Source organism: Phocoena sinus, chromosome X, assembly GCF_008692025.1.
Source record: "Phocoena sinus isolate mPhoSin1 chromosome X, mPhoSin1.pri, whole genome shotgun sequence".
NCBI lineage: Eukaryota > Metazoa > Chordata > Mammalia > Artiodactyla > Phocoenidae > Phocoena > Phocoena sinus.
In genome coordinates, this window is record NC_045784.1 from 56,668,990 (window position 1) to 56,688,651 (window position 19,662).

Consider the following 19,662-nt stretch of genomic DNA (forward strand, 5'->3'; position numbering starts at 1 on the left):
TGTCTGTTTCCCCATCTGAAAAAGAGAAAGTAATTGCACTTACCCCAGAATTTTGTGGGGACTAAGAGGTTAATTATGGTTAATATACATGAAGTACTTAGAAATGTGCTTATCACATAGCAAATACTAAAGCAAACATTCAAATGCTGCTTTGGGAAGACCAAAAGGGGAAAATAAATTCTTGTGCTTTGGGGGAAGGCTTTTACTTCATTTCACTCATAAGAACGTGAAGCCTACTCTAGAACACCCTCCACTTAAACCTCTCCCTCCCTCCTAGAGGGTGAAAAGTGTTCTGGAAGAAGAATGAAAGGAAAAAGCATTCCAATTCCTTTTTTTGATATCTCAAACTTAGATTCCTCTTCCTCTTACTGTGTAACTACCCAAGGGAATATAGAGATAGAGGAGGCTTGGGAGCATGGGGTAATTATCAAGCTTCCTCAAATCTAGCTTAAGCTCCCATAGGGGAGCAACAAATATCTGTTAGGTTAAAACAAAAGGTCACCTACAAAGAAGTCTCAGTTCAGATGGGCAGACAACAGTTATGTTTTTTTTAAATTTTTATTGAAGTATAGTTGATTTGCAGTGTTGTGTCAGCTGTACAGCAAAGTGAATCAGTTATACATATGCATATATCCACTCTTTTTTAGATTATTTTCCCATATAGTCCATTACAGAGTATTGAGTAGATTTCTCTGTGCTATACAGTAGGTCCTTATTAGTTGTCTGTTTTATATATAGTAGTGTGTATATAGCAATTCCAATCTTTCAGTTTATCCCTCCCTCCCTTACCACCGGAAACCATAAGTTTGTTTTCTACATCTGTAACTCTATTTCTGAGAACATTTATGTTTAACCCAACACAGTGTTTCTCTAAGAGTTGCCTCTTACCAGTACATCAAAATTGCCTGGAAGCTTACTAAGAATACATATTCCTGTTCCAGATATACTGAATAAGACTCTTTGGGGAGAGTGGTCCAACATGGGAATCTACATTTCATTCAATTTTCCATGTGATTACGACTGTCCTAAGTATTAAAAGAAGGTCAGTGAGGGGGTGGAAGGGAAGGGGATATGGAGATAGTTAATGGTAAGAAAAAGGTTTCTAGAGAAAGATTACCTAAATTCAAATCCCAGCTATACCATCTATTGGCTATGTGACCTTGAGGAAATTATTTAACCTCTCCATGCTTCAGTTTCTTCATCTACAAAATGAAATAATTAATAGTACCTACCTCATAAGACTGTTGTGAGAATTAAATGAGATTATTATATATAAAATGTCTAATATGGTGCCTGAAATATGGTAAGAGCTCAATAGATGTTAATTATCATTATTATTATAGATTTAAAGGGAGTGGTCCCTGTTGGTGGTGGTGAAGAAGTGTCACTCTGTCACTTTTCTCAAGACAGATTGGCGGGAGGTTGTCTGTAATACATAGCAACAGATTTCTTAGGTTAAGAGGGTGACACCCAGACATATAAGAGGTAGAGAAAAGGGAAAAAAAACAATCACATGCCACTGAAAACTACACAATTTTCAATAGGCTCTTGACTCCTTTTCCAAAATTATATAACCATAAAAACAAGATCTGATTTGTTGGCCATTGGCCAAGCTTGATTACTCCATCACAAAGGTAGCCTATTAGAAGTTTCCCCAAAGTAATGTGTGATATAAGCTGTAACCATGATGGAATCACTGTTTATATGCAGTCCTTAATATTTTTCCAACATCTCTCCATGGGAATTGGTGGCTGGGGTTAAGGGTAGTGATCAACTAAATATAATTCCAGACCAAGGGGCACCTGAACTTGCTGCTTGAAGGAAAGTGGTAAATTACTTGTGAGCTTTTTTTTGTGATGATGGTGAAATGCAGCCCTCCTTTTTCCAGACTAACATGAATTTTAGTTGCATTAATTAAATATAGTGTTGATAATATGGGGGACAGTGATAGTTTCTAACTTCACTTTCCTAGTCTTATCTGGGGTTTTCTGACTTATTCTGGTGATATACTGCCGATCAGAAGCACAGCCACAGACCATGCAAAAGGGGCAATGTCTCAAATCCACAATCTAGAAATATGAGATGAAAGAATTGTAGCTAGTTAAAATAGAAAAAAATAGGAAGAGCAGATATGTCTTCCAGCAGCTGAAAGTTTGTCCTCTGGAAGAGAATGCTGACTTAATTCTGAAGTCCTAGAGAGAACAAGAGCTGATGATAGGAATCTATAGGAAGATAGATTACAGCTTCCTGGAAGAACACCCTAACTGAACTCTTGGACAACAGAACAATGGGAGACCCACTACACATTAGGTAATGACTTCCCCATCACTGAAGGAATTCAAGCATATGTTGCTTGATTTTTTTCAAGAAAATATACCAAGTAGAACATAGGTATAACTAATATATCAGATATAAGGGTTCTTAACCTAGTTTCCCTGGATAAAATTCAGGGAATCCATAAAATTTGATGGAAAAATATACCTTTATTTATACAAACCTCTGACCATAACTTACTATTTCCTGCAGTATTGAATTTAGCCAACAGTTTCAATAGTACAATAGTATTTGCAACTTTGTTTCCAATATAAACCACAGATAATTTTAAATCACATTACATTTGCTGCAGACATCTTTAAATATTATGTATGCTTATCCTTACTTTGAAATTATGGTAGTTATTGGACTTCACACCAGGCCTCATTTTTTATTTTACTAATAAGGAAACTCAAATTATTACTATGTCACACTAGTTATTTTGTATTTCAATATAATTGATTCCCTTTATAACCCTATAATTTTTATATGTTAAAAATATTATTATTCTGAAAAGGGGTCAAAGGGGTCCAAGGCACAAAATTTGCTAAGATTCCCCAGATTAGAGGGTTGGCCTGGATGCTCTCTAAGTTTCCCTCTAAACCTGAAATTCTAGGATTCTAGGAAGCTAGAATGGCTGACAAGGAGAAACAAGTTTGAGATGTAATAAGTATTACGGCTGGGTCTCTGAATTGCTGCCACTTAAAGTCAAGGGATTTTAATAAGCATTTGAGGGAACAAGGCAATTTCATGGAGTTTGTGGACAGGGCAAATCAAGTCTACATTCCTTCCTGTTGTGAAGGAAGCCTCAGACATACCATAATTAAAAGACCTCCAAATGGCGGATTCTTCTAAATCAACATTTAATTAGACTTGAACATTTGGATAAAACAGTCCATGGCTGAAAAATAAAATAATATATTTGAATCACGGAAGGAGGAGTAATCTAATAAAGGAAAGCTATCACAGCCAAACACACCCAGGGAGACTTCAGAATGGAGTTGGGATGATTGTTAGCTGAAGGACCGTCCAGGTAAGCAATAACACTGAGTTACAATGCTTCACACATTAGCTCATTTAGCATTCACAGCAAACCCATAAGGGGAAGGGAAGTTATTCTTACCCTCATTTCATTTTATAGTTTGAAGAAACTGATCCTTAGGTTAAATAACTTGTCCAATGTCAAATAAGTGGTAAGTGGTTGCACTAGGATTTAAACCCAGGTCTGGCTAACTGAGTAGCCAAAGCTATTAACTATAACACTATACTCCTTAAGGTTTAAGATTAAAATGAATGTTGCCTTTTACTGCTGGTGCATCCTTTGCCAAGTTAGAACCTCATCTTTAAAATGGAAACAATGAAACAACATTGAAAAACTGTTATGAGGAATTGAGGTGACAAAGGTAAAGTTTTGATCATGTAAAGCCCCTGGTAACTGTTAGCTTTTCCTAAAGTGTGTGCGTGATGGGGGATGGTGATGATTAAACAAAACAATTTGTGTGTAAAGTGCCTAGCCCTGAGCCTGACCAAGCAGCAGGCTTCATGTGGTCAGAAGCAATGACAATTTTCTTTATTGAATCTTGAGCACCTGTAACTAGAATTAACACATACTATGAATAAATTAAAGATTGCATACATTATTTTATTTAATAATAATTTTAAATACCACACTATTATGGCATGAATGATCAGATGTTATCCCAGACAGAAAAGTTCTTTTCTGCAGTGAGAAAGAGAAAGAGAGAGAGAGAGAGAGAGACAGAGAGAGAGAGAGAGAGAGAGGAGAGAAAGGGAGGGAAGGGAAAAGAAAGGAAACTCAGACAATTAAAAGATGCAATTATGAAAATCTTAATGACTTGTGAGAGCTAAACAACTAATCTCTCCCCCTCCACATACTATCCGTTAGCAAGATATGTCAACTTTATCCTTCAAAATATATTCTGAATCTGACTAATTTTCACCACCTTCACTATCCACGGCTAATCTGTTACCTCTTTTCTTGACAACTGCAGTGGTAAACTTCTTCCACTGATACTCTCCTATAGTCTATTCTCACAGAAACCAGAGTGAACTTTTATAAAACTTAAATCAGATCATATTTCTCCTCCACTTAAATGGACGAATGCAACTATACTTAGAATTTAAAAAGCTCAACTTGTTGGCAAAGCTCTCCATGATGTATTCAATGCTTACCCTTTGGATTCTCTCTCCTATGGTACACCTCTTGTTTATCATATCTCACTCACATAGGCCTTCCTGACAATGCTAGAATCCTCTCTTCTCATTTTCTTTTTAACATCTTTATTGGGGTATAATTGCTTTACAATGGTGTGTAAGTTTCTGCTTTATAACAAACTGAATCAGTTACACATATACATATGTTCCCATATCTCTTACCTCTTGCATCTCCCTCCCTCCCACCCTCCCTATCGCACCCCTCCAGGCGGTCACAAAGCACCAAGCTGATATCCCAGTGTTATGCGGCTGCTTCCCACTAGCTATCTACCTTACCATTGGTTGTGTATATATGTCCATGCCTCTCTCTCGCTTTCTCACAGCTCACCCTTACCCCTCCCCATGGCTTCAAGTCTGTTCTACAGTAGGTCTGTGTCTTTATTCCTGTCTTACCCCTAGGTTGTTCATGACATTTTTTTCTTAAATTCCATATATATGTGTTAGCATACAGTATTTGCCTTTCTCTTTCTGACTTACTTCACTCTGTATGACAGACTCTAGGTCTACCCACCTCATTACAAATAGCTCAATTTCGTTTCTTTTTATAACTGAGTAATATTCCACTGTATATATGTGCCACACCTTCTTTATCCATTCATCCGATGATGGGCACTTAGGTTGTTTCCGTCTCCGGGCTATTGTAAATAGAGCTGCAGTGAACATTTTGGTACATGACTGTTTTTGAATTATGGTTTTCTCAGGGTATATGCCCAGTAGTGGGATTGCTGGGCCATATGGTAGTTCTATTTGTAGTTTTTTAAGGAACCTCCATAGTGTTCTCCATAGTGGCTGTACAAATTCACATTCCCACCAGCAGTGCAGGAGTGTTCCCTTTTCTCCACACCCTCTGCAGCATTTATTGTTTCTAGATTTTTTGATGATGGCCATTCTGACTGGTGTGAGAGGATATCTCATTGTAGTTTTGATTTGCATTTCCCAAATGAGTAATGATGTTGAGCATTCTTTCATGTGTTTATTGGCAGTCTGTATATCTCCTTTGGAGAAATGTCTATTTAGGTCTTCTGCCCATTATTGGATTGGGTTGTTTGTTTTTTTGTTATTGAGCTGCTTGTAAATTTTGAAAATTAATCCTTTGTCAGTTGCTTCATTAGCAAATATATTCTCCCATTCTGAGGGTTGTCTTCTGGTCTTGTTTATGGTTTCCTTTGCTGTGCAAAAGATTTGAAGTTTCACTAGGTCCCATTTGTTTATTTTTATTTTTATATCCATTTCTCTAGGAGGTGGGTCAAAAAGGATCTTGCTGTGATTTATGCCATAGAATGTTCTGCCTATGTTTTCCTATAAGAGTTTGATAGTTTCTGGCCTTACATGTAGGTCTTTACTCCATTTTGAACTTATTTTGTGTATGGTGTTAGGAAGTGATCTAATCTCATACTTTTACATGTACCTGTCCAGTTTTCCCAGCACCATTTATTGAAGAGGCTGTCCTTTCTCCACTGTACATTCCTTCCTCCTTTATCAAAGATAAGGTGACCGTATGTGCATGGGTTTACCTCTGGGCTTTCTATCCTGTTCCATTGATCTATATTTCTGTTTTTGTGCCAGTACCATACTGTCTTGATTACTGTAGCTTCATAGTATTGTCTGAAGTCAGGGAGCCTGATTCCTCCAGCTCCGATTTTTGTTCTCAAGATTGCTTCGGCTACTCGGGGTCTTTTGTGTTTCCATACCAAGCGTGAAAATTTTTGTTCCAGTTCTGTGAAAAATGCCAGTGGTAGTTTCATAGGGATTGCACTGAATCTAAAGATTACTTTGGGTAATAGAGTCATTTTCACAATGTTGATTCTTCCCATCCAAGAACATGGTATATCTCTCCATCTATTTGTATCATCTTTAATTTCTTTCATCAGTGCCTTATAATTTTCTGCATACAGGTTTTTTCTCATCTTAGGTAGGTTTATTCCTAGATATTTTATTCTTTTTGTAGCAATGGTAAATGGGAGTGTTTTCTCGATTTCACTTTCAGATTTTTCATCATTAGTGTATAGGAATGCAAGAGATTTCTGTGCATTAATTTTGTATCCCGCTACTTTACCAAATTCATTGATTAGCTCTGGTAGTGTTCTGGTCACATCTTTAGGATTCTCTATGTATAGTATCATGGCATCTGCAAACAGTGACAGCTTTACTTCTTCTTTCCCGATTTGTATTCCTTTTATTTTCTTTTCTTCTCTGATTACTGTGGCTAGAACTTCAAAAACTATATTGAATAAGCGTGGTGAGAGTGGGCAACCTTGTCTTCTTCCTTATCTTAGTGGAAATTCTTTTAGTTTTTCACAATTGAGGATGATGTTGGCTGTGGGTTTGTCATATATAGCCTTTATTATGTTGAGGAAAGTTCCCTCTATGCCTACTTTCTGCAGGGTTTTTTTATGATAAATGGGTGTTGAATTTTGTCAAAAGCTTTCTCTGCATCTATTGAGATGATCATATGGTTTTTCTCCTTCAATTTGTTAATATTGTTTATCACATTGATTGATTTGCATACATTGAAGAATCCTTACATTCCTGGAATAAACCCTACTTGATCATGGTGTATGATCCTTTTAATGTGCTGTTGGATTCTGTTTGCTAGTATTTTGTTCAGGAGTTTTGCATCTATGTTTATCAGCGATATTGGCCTGTGGATTTCTTTCTTTGTGACATCCTTGTCTGGTTTTGGGATCAAGGTGATGTTGGCCTCGTAGAAGCAATTTGGGTGTGTTCCTCCCTCTGCTATATTTTGGAAGAGTTTGAGAAGGATAGGTGTTAGCTCTTCTCTAAATGTTTTATAGAATTTGCCTGTGAAGCCATCTGGTCCTGAGCTTTTATTTGTTGGGAGATTTTTAATCACAGTTTCAATTTCAATGCTTGTGATTGGTCTGTTCATATTTTCTATTTCTTCCTGATTCAGTCTTGGCAGGTTGTGCATTTCTAGAAATCAGTCCATTTCTTCCAGGTTGTCCATTTTATTGGCATAGGGTTGCTTGTAGTAATCTCTCATGATCTTTTGTATTTCTGCAGTGTCAGTTGTTACTTCTCCATTTTCATTTCTAATTCTATTGATTTGAGTCTTCTCGCTCTTTTCCTTGATGAGTCTGGCTAATGGTTTATCTACTTTGTTTATCTTCTCAAAGAACCAGCTTTTAGTTTTATTGATCTTTGCTATCGTTTCCTTCATTTCGTTTTCATTTATTTCTGATCTGATTTTTATGATTTCTTTCCTTCTGCTAACTTTGGGGTTTTTTTTTGTTCTTCTTTCTCTAATTGCTTGAGGTCCAAGGTTATGTTGTTTATTCGAGATGTTTCCTGTTTCTTAAGGAGGACTTGTATTGCTATAAACTTACCTCTTAGAACTGCTTTTGCTGCATCCCATAGGTTTTGGGTGGTCTTGTCTACATTTTCATTTGTTTCTAGGTATTTTTTTATTTCCTCTTTGACTTCTTCAGTGATCACTTCGTTATTAAGTGGTGTATTGTTTAGCCTCCGTGTGTTTGTATTTTTTACAGGCCTTTTCCTGTAATTGATATCTAGTCTCATAGTGTTGTGGTCAGAAAAGATACTGGATACGATTTTAATTTTCTGAAATTTACAAAGGACTGATTTGTGACCCAAGATATGATCTATCCTGGAGAATGTTCCATTAGCACTTGAGAGAAATGTGTATTCTGTTGTTTTTGGATGGAGTGATCTATAAATATCAATTAAGTCCATCTTGTTTATTGTATCATTTCAAGCTTGTGTTTCCTTTTTTATTTTCATTTTGGATGATCTGTCCATTGGTGAAAGTGGGGTATAAAAGTCTCCTAATGTGAATGTGTTACTGTCGATTTCCCCTTTTATGGCTTTTAGTACTTGCCTTAGGTATTGAGGTACTCCTATGTCGGGTGCATAAATATTTACAAGTTTATATCTTCTTCTTGGATCAATCCCTTGAGCATTATGTAGTGTCCTTCTTTGTCTCTTCTAATAGTCTTTATTTTAAAGTCTATTTTGTCTGATATGAGAATTGCTACTCCAGAGTTCTTTTGGTTTCCATTTGCATGGAATATCTTCTTCCATCCCCTTACATTCAGTCTGTATGTGTTTGTAGGTCTGAAGTGGGTTTCTTTTAGACAGCATATATATGGGTCTTGTTTTTGTATCCATTCAGCCAATCTGTGTCTTTTGGTGGGAGGATTTAGTCCATTTACATTTAAGGTAATTATTCACATGTATGTTCCTATTCTCATTTTCTAAATTGTTTTGGGTTCCTTATTGTAGCTCTTTTCCTTCTCTTTTGTTTCTTGCCTAGAGAAGTTCCTTTAGCGTTTGTTGTAAAGCTGGTTTGGTGGTGCTGAACTGTCTCAGCTTTTGCTTGTCTGTAAATATTTTAATTTCTCTATCAAATCTAAATGAGAGCCTTGCTGGGTAGAGTAATCTTGGTTGCCGGATTTTCTCCTTCATCAGTTTCAGTATGTCCTGTCACTCGCTTCTGGCTTGCAAAGTTTCTGATGAGAGATCTGCTGTTAACATTATGGGGATTCCCTGTGTGTTATTTGTTATTTTTCTCTTGCTGCTTTCAATATGCATTCTTTGTATTTAATTTTTGACAGTTTGATTAATATGTGTGTTGTCATATTTCTCCTTGGATTTATCCTGTATGGGACTCTCTGTGCTTCCTGGACTTGATTAACTATTTCCGTTCCCATATTAGGGAAGTTTTCAACTATAATCTCTTCAAATACTTTCTCAGTCCCTTTCTTTTTCTCTTCTTCTTCTGGAACCCCTATAATTCGAATGTTGGTGCGTTTAATGTTGTCCCAGAGTTCTCTGAGACTGTCCTCAGTTCTTTTCATTATTTTTTCTTTATTCTGTTCTACAGGAGTTATTTCTACTATTTTATCTTCCAGGTCACTTATCCGTTCTTCTTCCTCAGTTATTCTGCTATTGATCCCATCTAGAGTATTTTTCATTTCACTTATTGTGTTTTTCATCATTGCTTGTTTAGTTCTTTTAGGTCCTTGGTAAATGTTTCTTGCATTTTGTCTATTCTATTTCCAAGATTTTGGAATATCTTTACTATCATTATTCTGAATTCTTTTACAGGTAGACTGCCTATTTCCTCTTCATTTGTTAGGTCTGGTGCGTTTTTATCTTGCTCCTTCATCTGCTGTGTGTTTTTCTGTCTTCTCATTTTGCTTATCTTACTGTGTTTGGGGTCTCCTTTTTGTAGGCTGCAGGTTCGTAGTTTCCGTTGTTTTTGATGTCTGTCCCCAGTGGCTAAGGTTGGTTCAGTGGGTTGTGTAGACTTCCTGGTGGAGGGGATTAGTGCCTGTGTTCTGGTGGATGAGGCTAGATCTTGTCTCTCTGGTGGGCAGGTCCACGTCTGATGGTGTGTTTTGGGGTTTCTGTGGGCTTATTATGATATTAGGCAGACTCTCTGCTAATGGGTGAGGTTGTGTTCCTGTTTTCCTAGTTGTTTGGCATACGGTGTCCAGCACTGTAGCTTGCTGGTCATTGAGTGAAGCTGGGTGCTGGTGTTGAGATGGAGATCTCTGGTACACTCTCGCCATTTGATATTATGTGGAGCTGGGAGGTCTCTTGTTGACCAGTGTCCTGAAGTTGGCTCTCCCACCTCAGAGGCACAGCACTGACTCCTGGCTGCAGCACCAAGAGCCTTTCATCCACATGGCTCAGAATAAAAGGCAGAAAATGTAGAGATAATGAATTAGTAGAAGTAGGAAGAAAGGAAGAAATAAATAAAGAAAGAAAGAAGGAATGAATGAATGAAAGCAAGCAAGAAAGAAAGGAGGTAAAGAAGGAAGGAAGGAAGGAAGAAAGAAAGAAAGAAGAATAGAAGGAAAGAAGGAAAGAAAGAAAGAAAGTAGGGAGGGAGGGAGGGAGGAACAGTGGGAGGAAGGAAGGAAGGATGGAAGGAGGGAAGGAAGGAAAAAAGAAAGAAAGAAAGAAGATAAAGTAAAATATAATAAAGATATTAAGTTAAAAGATAATTATTAAAAAATTTTTTAAAAAAAAAATGGACTGATAGAACCTTAGAGCAAATGGTGGAAGAAAGGCTATACAGACAAAATCTCATACAGAAGCATACAAATACACACACACACACACACACACAAAGAGGAAAAGGGGAAAAAATCATAAATCTTGCTCTCAAAGTCCACCTCCTCTAATTGGGATAATTCTTTGTCTAAAGGAGGGAAGGAAAGAAAGAAAGAAAGAAAGAAAGAAAGAAAGAAAGAAAGAAAGAAAGAAAGAAAGAAAGAAAGAAAGAAAGAAAGAAAGAAAGAAAGAAAATAAAGCAAAATAAAATAAAGTTATTAAAATTAATTATTAAGAAAATTTAAAAAAAAAACAGACGGGTAGAACCCTAGGACAAATGGTCGAAGCAAAGCTATACAGACAAAATGTCACACAGAAGCACACACACACTCACAAAAAGAGGAAAAGGGGAAAAATCATAAATATTGTGCTCAAAGTCCACCTCCTCAATTTGGGATAATTCCTTGTCTATTCATGTATTCCACAGATGAAGGGTACATCAAGTTGATTGTGGAGCTTTCATCTGCTGCTTCTGAGGCTGCTGGGAGAGATTTCCCTTTCTCTTTTTGTTCTCACAGCTCACAGGGGCTCAGCTTTGGATTTGGCTCTGCCTCTGCGTTTGGGTCGCTGGAGGGTGTCTTTTTTTTGCTCAGACAGTATGGGGTTAAAGGAGCCGCTGATTCGTGGGCTCTGGCTCACTCAGGCCGGGGTGAGGGAGGGGTGCAGAGTGCGGGGGGAACCTGCGGCGGCAGAGGCCAGCGTGATGTTGCACCAGCCTGAGGCCCGCCATGCATTCTCCCGGGGAAGTTGTCCCTGGATTCCGGGAACCTGGCAATGGCGGGCTGCACAGTCTCCCCGGAAGTGGGGTGTGGATAGTGACCTGTGCTCACACACAGGCCCCTTGGTGGCGGCAGCAGCAGCCTAAGCGTCTCCTGGCCATCTCTGGGGTCCGTGCTTTTAGCCGTGGCTCATGCCCATCTCTGGAGCTCCTTTAAGCAGCTCTCTTAATCCCCTCTCCTCGCGCACCAGGAAACAAAGAGGGAAGAAAGTCTCTTGCCTCTTCAGCAGCTCCAGACCTTTTCCTGGACTCCCTCCTGGCTAGCTGTGGTGCACTAACCCCTTCAGGCTGTGTTCATGCAGCCAACCCCAGCCTCAGCTCATAGCCCCGCCCACCCCAGCAGGTGAGCAGACAAGCCTCTCGGGCTGGTGAGTGCCGGTCAGCACCGATCCTCTGTGCGGGAATCTCCCCACTTTGCCCTCCACACCCCTGTTGCTGTGCTCTCCTCTGTGGCTGTGAAGCTCCCCCCTCTGCCACCCGCAGTCTCCGCCCATGAAGGGGCTTCCTAGTGTGTGGAAACCTTTCCTCCTTCACAGCTCCCTCCCACTGGTGCAGGTCCCGTCCCTATTCTTTTGTCTCTATTTTTTCTTTTGCCCTACCCAGGTACGTGGGGAGTTTCTTGCCTTTTGGGAGGTCTGAGGTCTTCTGCCAGCATTCAGTAGGTGTTCTGTAGGAGTTGTTCCACGTGTATATATATTTTTGGTGTATCTGTGGGGAGGAAGATGATCTCTGCATCTTACTCTTCCACCATCTTCCCCAGCTCTCCTCCTCATTCTTATTTTAGGACTTTTGTGATTTCTTCTCACTCTAACTAGAATATATAACAAGTTCATTCAGGTTTCTGCTGAAATGTCATCTCTTCAGAGAGGTCTTCCCCTATCATCCTATTAGAAACAACACACACCTCGTCACTTTTTTCCAACTTACTCTCTTTTATTTTGTATAAACTTAAATCTAGTAGAAAAGTTGTATTTTTATTTATTTACATGTTTATTGTGTCTCCACAACTAAACGATATGCTCCACGAGGAGAGGATATAACAGGTTCAGAGTGCATATTCTGATAATGGTCTCTTTGGATTTGATTTCTAACTTCATGGCTCTGTTACTTATAGGCTTATGACCTTAAGAAAGTTACTTAACCTCTCTGTTTTTCACTTTCCTCATATGTGAAATTGGATTAGCATGATGCATATCTCATAATATTTTAAAAGCAAACAAGATAATTCTATGCCAAGTAGTGAAAATAGTGTCTGACACATACTCTGTGCTATATAAGTGTTAACTATTTTTTATTATTCTCTTCTTTCTCAGAACTTAGATCATCTCTTGGATCATAGCAGGTGTTTAATAAATATTTGTAGAATGATGATGCATGTGCATTGTGGATCTGATTTTTAGAGTAGCTATAATATAAAGTGCCTGAAGAGAACAGAAATGTTGGTGCTACTGACTGTTATCTCCTGGCATGTCAGAACAATGGAAACTGAGAAGGAGAATAAGGACATCACCCAGAGAGGTAGGAGGGAAAAGCAGATAAAGACAAAGAGAAAATGAGAAATATAAAGAGTTTGTTAGGAAGAGGAATGGTGAAATACTTTTCAGTTGAACCCATTCGTCCACTAAATATGCAGCCCTCCCCTATTCTCAGTAGACAGAATACCAAGGAAAATAAAGATCTGGTGAAATGAATTGGGAACTAGAGTTAGAAGAACCCTAATCCCTTTCTACTCCCAAGAGTCTGAGATTAAATGAATGCCCACCACCGAGCCTGCCCTCCTGGTGAAAGCCAAGTCACTTGCCTGAATACCTGGGCAATCACAACTGTGGATACAAAACCATTGAATAAGAAGTGAGTTGCATGAGATGAAGAACTTCAGAGTCATGAATGAGCAAAAGCCTGGATTCTATCCTTTGGAAGCAGAAGGGCAGCCTCCATCTCCTCTCCCTCAGTTTAGAATATCCAGTCAGATGATGGCTAGTGGCAGTGGTGGTAGGAAGGAGGCTATTACCATTTGGAGTAGTGAGGAAAAGTGTAGGACATGACCTTGCTATACAGTCCCTTCCTTTCATCCCCAAAGGAAGCAAGTCACAGGGTGAGCCCACCAAAGACGGTATTATTTATTATTATGTCACAACCCCCTTTTGTCACAATCTGGGACAATAAGAAGCAACCTGAAAATGAAGTTACTTCCATTTTCTCTGATACACCTTAACTTGGCCCAATCTTAGTCCTACAAGGTTTTCTCAAATGATTTTCTTAACCCAAATATGTACTGATAAGGGCTTTAAGTTGTCACTCATCTCTGGAATATTTAAAGACCCGAAAACACTTCCAGAAAAGGAATAATAAACCAAAACACACCAAAAGTGTCTTAACCAGTCTGTCAGGAAAAGAAAAGTCAAACTGTGACTAGCTCAAGTTACTCTACGTAGACCCAGGCTGAGTTGAAAAAGTTAATCCTCCCACCTCCCTTCTTCCATTTTGTGGAAATATAGTAGATGAGAGGGAATAAAAGCAAAGCAATATGTTTACTTTTGTTTTTATTTCCATTTCTCTAGGAGGTGGGTCAAAAAGGATCTTGCTGTGATTTGTCATAGAGTGTTCTGCCTATGTTTTCCTCTAAGAATTTGATAGTTTCTGGCATTACACTTAGGTTTTTAATCCATTTTGAGCTTATTTTTGTGTATGGTGTTAGAGAGTGATCTAATCTCATACTTTTACATGTACCTGTCCAGTTTTCCCAGCACCATTTATTGAAGAGGCTGTCCTTTCTCCACTGTACATTCCTGCTTCCTATATCAAAGGTAAGGTGACCATGTATGTGGGGGTTGATTGCTGGGCTTTCTATCCTGTTCCACTGATGTATCTTTTTTGTGCCAGTACCATACTGTCTTGATTACTGTAGCTTTGTAGTATAGTCTGAAGTCAGGGGGCGTGATTCCTCCAGCTCCGTTTTTCATTCTCAAGATTGCTTTGGCTACTGGGAGTCTTTTGTGTTTCCATACAAATTGTGAAATTTTTTGTTCTAGTTCTGTGAAAAATACTAGTGGTGGATTGATAGGGATTGCATTGAATCTGTAGATGGCTTAGGGTAGTAGAGTCATTTTCACAATGTTGATTCTTCCTCCAAGAACATGGTATATCTCTCCATCTATTTGTATCATCTTTAATTTCTTTCATCAGTGTCTTATAATTTTCTGCATAAAGGTCTTTTGTCTCCTTAGGTAGGTTTATTCCTAGATATTTTATTCTTTTTGTTGCAAAGGTAAATGGGAGTGTTTTCTTGATTTCACTTTCAGATTTTTCATCATTAGTATATAGGAATGCCAGAGATTTCTGTGCATTAATTTTGTATCCTTCTACTTTACCAAATTCATTGATTAGCTCTAGTAGTTTTCTGGTCGCATCTTTAGGATTCTCTATGTATAGTATCATGTGATTGGCAAACAGTGACAGCTTTACTTCTTTTCTGATTTGGATTCCTTTTATTTCCTTTTCTTCTCTGATTGCTGTGGTTAAAACTTCCAAATCTATGTTGAATAAGAGTGGTGAGAGTGGGCAACCTTGTCTTGCTCCTGATCTTGGTGGAAATGCTTTCAGTTTTTCACTACTGAGGACGATGTTGGCTGTGGGTTTGTCACATATGGCCTTCATTATGTTGAGGAAAGTTCCCTCTATGCCTACATTCTGCAGGATTTTTATCATAAATGGGTGTTGAATTTTGTTGAAAGCTTTCTCTGTATCTATTGAGATGATCATATAGTTTTTCTGCTTCAATTTGTTAATATGGTTTATCACATTGATTGTGTTGCATATATTGAAGAATCCTTGCATTCCTGGAATAAACCCCACTTGATCATGGTGTATGATCCTTTTAATGTGCTGCTGGATTCTGTTTGCTAGTATTTTGTTGAGGATTTTTGCATCTACGTTCATCAGTGATATTGACCTGTAGTTTTCTTTCTTTGTGACATCTTTGTCTAATTTTGGTATCCGGGTGATAGTGGCCTTGTAGAATGAGTTTGGGAGTCTTCCTCCCTCTGCTATATTTTGGAAGAGTTTGAGAAGGATAGGTGTTAGGTCTTCTCTAAATGTTTGATAGTATTCGCCTGTGAAGCCATCTGGTCCTGGGGTTTTGTTTGTTGGATGATTTTTAATGACCCTGCAATCCCACTACTGGGCATATACCCTGAGAAAACCATAATTCAAAATGAGCCATGTGCCGAAATGTTCATTGCAACTCTATTTACAATAGCCAGTAGATGGCAACAAGCTAAGTGTCCATCATCAGATGAATGGATAAAGAAGATGTGGCACATTTATACAATGGAATATTACTCAGCCATAAAATGAAATGAAATTGAGCTATTTGTAATGGGGTGAAGGGAAATAGAGTCTGTCATACAGAGTGAAGTAAGTCAGAAAGAGAAAGACAAATACCATATGCTAACACATATATATGGAATTTAAGAAAAAAAATGTCATGAAGAACCTAAGGGTAAGACGGGAATAAAGACACAGACCTACTTGAGAATGGACTTGAGGATATGGGGAGGGGGAAGGGTGAGCTGTGACAAAGCGAGAGAGAGGCATGGACATATATACACTACCAAAGGTAAGGTAGATAGCTAGTGGGAAGCAGCCGCATAGCACAGGGAGATCAGCTCGGTGCTTTGTGACTGCCTGGAAGGTGGGATAGGGAGGGTGGGAGGGAGGGAGATGAAAGAGGGAAGAGATGTGGGAACATATATATATGTATAACTGATTCACTTTGTTATAAAGCAGAAACTAACACACCATTGTAAAGCAATTATACTCCAATATAGTTGTAAAAAAAAAAAAAAAGCAAAGCCATAAATTCAGCTATTGAGAAAATGCTGAACAGTGTCTTACCAGACCTTATTTACATAACTTGATCTTACAGAGTCATCCCAAGAGTATGACAAATCAGAGCAATTATTTCTTTCAAAATCAAATCTTTAGAGCTTTCAGGGTCCTTGGAGATCATGTAATCCACTTCTTTATTTCACAGATATGCAACATGAGGCCTAGAGGACCTAATATAGCAAGCTTGTGGCAGCGCTCAATCTAAAATCCAAACGTCCAGAAAGCTTCTCTTGTGCTTATCCAAAGTACCTGGATCTCTGGATTTTTAGGAGGGAATTTCTACTACTATTCTAGGGGAGGCTGGTGCTTTGTGTTTCAAATCTGAGGATAGCTGTGGACCTTCTTTCCATCCCCATCTCCAAAATGTACGCATGCCATGTAAGTGAAATTTTGCACACACTGTCAGAGCCAAAGGAACCTCAGATTAAGAACACTTGCCTATAGATACATTCATATTCCTAGCTTTTCCAACATCCTGTGTCTTACCTTGTTTTCCAGCTGGAAAGTGGCAAGACAATTATTGTATCTTGGAAGTGCAATACCCATTCCACTCCTGCCAGGCACCTCAACCTTAGCCCAGCTAAATTGACCCATATGTGGACATGTCTATTTTGAAAAGGGATTTACTAAATAACTAAGAAAATGGAAAATGGAAACATAGAAGCACAAACAGATGGGAACCCTTGTTATATATGATGATCTAAGTCTGGATGATTTGCTTGATATAGGTTTCTAGATACAACATACTTGGTTTTAATATTACCTTTGAGAAACCCCAGCCTACAAAATTTGTTGCTATCCTAATATTTTCTCCATTCTTTCCCAAAGTAACCTCTTCAGCCCTATGTGCTGGCCTCTATAACCATGCTCCCTCTCAGACATGGCCTGGCGTCCCAAGTGAGAAAAGCCACTTTCTTGTTGAGATCTAAGAAGCATACTTTCCCATCATCCCTGGAGCTTACAAGAAGTCTTTTTTTCCCCTCATCCTGCAAGGAACTATGAGTTTAAGTCTTCATTCTCTGGACTTCGAGTATCCCAAGTCTGACTGCAAGGTTCCATAACATCTTAATTACACATGCGCCGTGCTGGCACTGGTCCTTATAGTGACTTTCTGTGAATTAAAAGTAGGCACCTCTTGAATTCAGACATATCCCAGGGCACATTGACCGAATTCAACTTCTCAGCCAGACACAATTGTGAAGTGAACGACTTGCACAATTCTGTGAATCAGCCTTGTAGCTCAAGTAATATTGATTGACATATCTGGATATATAATTTGCTTGTGAGAACTTTTGAAGACAACAGTGTGGTTTTGCCACCTGGCAAAATAGTTGAGGGATTCTTCTTGGAAGTTCTTGATGTTCCTTATAATAATAAAATAAAATGAGAGAAAGAAGAAAGGAAGTAAGGAAACAAAGGAGAAAGGAGTCTGTTGAGAAGTGGGAGGTTTGGCAGAACCTAAATCATGAACTAAGATATATGGACAAGAGGGAGAGAAGGGAGATAAAGGAAAAGAGGGAAGTAACTAACAATGGTTGAGCACCTACTGTGAGCCAAATATTCTGCTGTTATGCAAGCACCATATTACCAACACCTGACAATACTACAAGGTAATACAATACAAAATACAATACAAAAGTTACATTTTGAAATTTAAAAATATTAAATTATGGTGAAATCCACATAATATAGAATATACTATTTAAACCATTTTTGTGGTAAAAACATACAACATTAAATTTACCATCTTAACCATGTTTAAGTGCACAGTTTAGTGGTATTAGTTATATTCACATTGTTGTGCAAACATCACCACCATCCATTTCTAGAACTCTTTTCATCTTGCAAAAGTGTAACTCTGTATAGGCATACCTCAGAGATATTGCAGGTTCAGTTCCAGACTATCACAATAAAATGAGTCACACTAATGTTTTGGTTCCTCAGTGCAAATAAAAGTTATGTTTACACTATACTGTAGTCTATTAAAAGTGCAAAAGCATTAGGTCTAAAAAAACCAGAACAATGTACATACTTTTTTTTTAATTGTACATACTTTCATTTAAAAATACTTTATGGATAAAAAAGGCTAACATCATCTGAACCTTCAATGACTTGTAATCTTTTTGCTATTTGAAGATCTTGCTTTCATGTTCTAAAAATCTCTAAATACTATCTTGTCATTTCAACAATATTTACAGCACCTTCACCAGGTGTGGTTTCCATCCCCAGAAACTACTTGTTTTTGCTCATCCATAAGAAGCATATCCTCATCCTTTAGTTTCATTATATTGCAGCAATTCAGTCACATCTTCAGTCTCCACCCTTAACCCTAGTTCTCTTGCTATTTCTACCACATCTGCTGTTATGTTCTCCACCAAAGTCTTGAACCCTTCAAAGTCATCCATGAGGATTAGAATCAACTTCTTCCAAACTCTTGTTAATGTTGATATTTTGCCCTCTTCCCATGAAAAATGAATATACTTAATGGTATCTAGAATGGTAAATCCTTTCCAGAAGGTTTCCAATTTATTTTGCCCAGATCGATCAGGGAAACACTACCTATGGCAGATATAATCTTACAAAATATATTTCTTAAATAATACTTGAACATTGAATTTACTCCTTGATCCATGGGCTGCAAAATGCATGTCGTGTTATCAGGCATTAAAACATTATTCTCACTGTACAGCCCCATCAGAGCTCTTGGGTGACCAGATGCATTATCACTGAACAGTAACTTATTGAAAGGAATCTTTTTTTCTGAGCAGTGGATCTCAACAATGGGCTTAAAATATTCAGTAAACAATGTTGTAAACAGATGCGTTATTATCCAAGCTTTGTTTTCGCATTTGGAGAGCACAGGCCATGTAGATTTAGCATAAATCTTGAGAGTCCTAGGATTTTAGGAATGGTAAATTAGCATTGGCTGCAACTTAAGTCACCAGCTGTGTTAGCTCTTAACAAGAGAATCAGCCTTTCCTTTTAAGCTTTAAAGTCAGGTATTGACTTCTCTCTAGCTCTGAAAGCCTTAGATGGCATCTTCTAATATAAGGCTGTTTCATCTACACTGAAAATCTTTTGTTCAGTGTAGTCACCTTCTTTAATTACCTTGGCTAGATCTTCTGGATAACTTTCTGCAGCTTCTACATCACCACTTGCTGCTTCACCTTGCACTTTTATGTTATGGAAATGGCTTATTTCCCTAAACCTCATGAATGAGCCTCTGCTAGGTTTAAACTTTTGTTCTGCAGCTTCCTTAACTCTCTAAGCCTTCACAGAATTAAAGAGAGTTAAGGCCTTGTGCAGTATTAGGCTTTGGTTTAAGGGAGGTTGTGGCTGGTTTG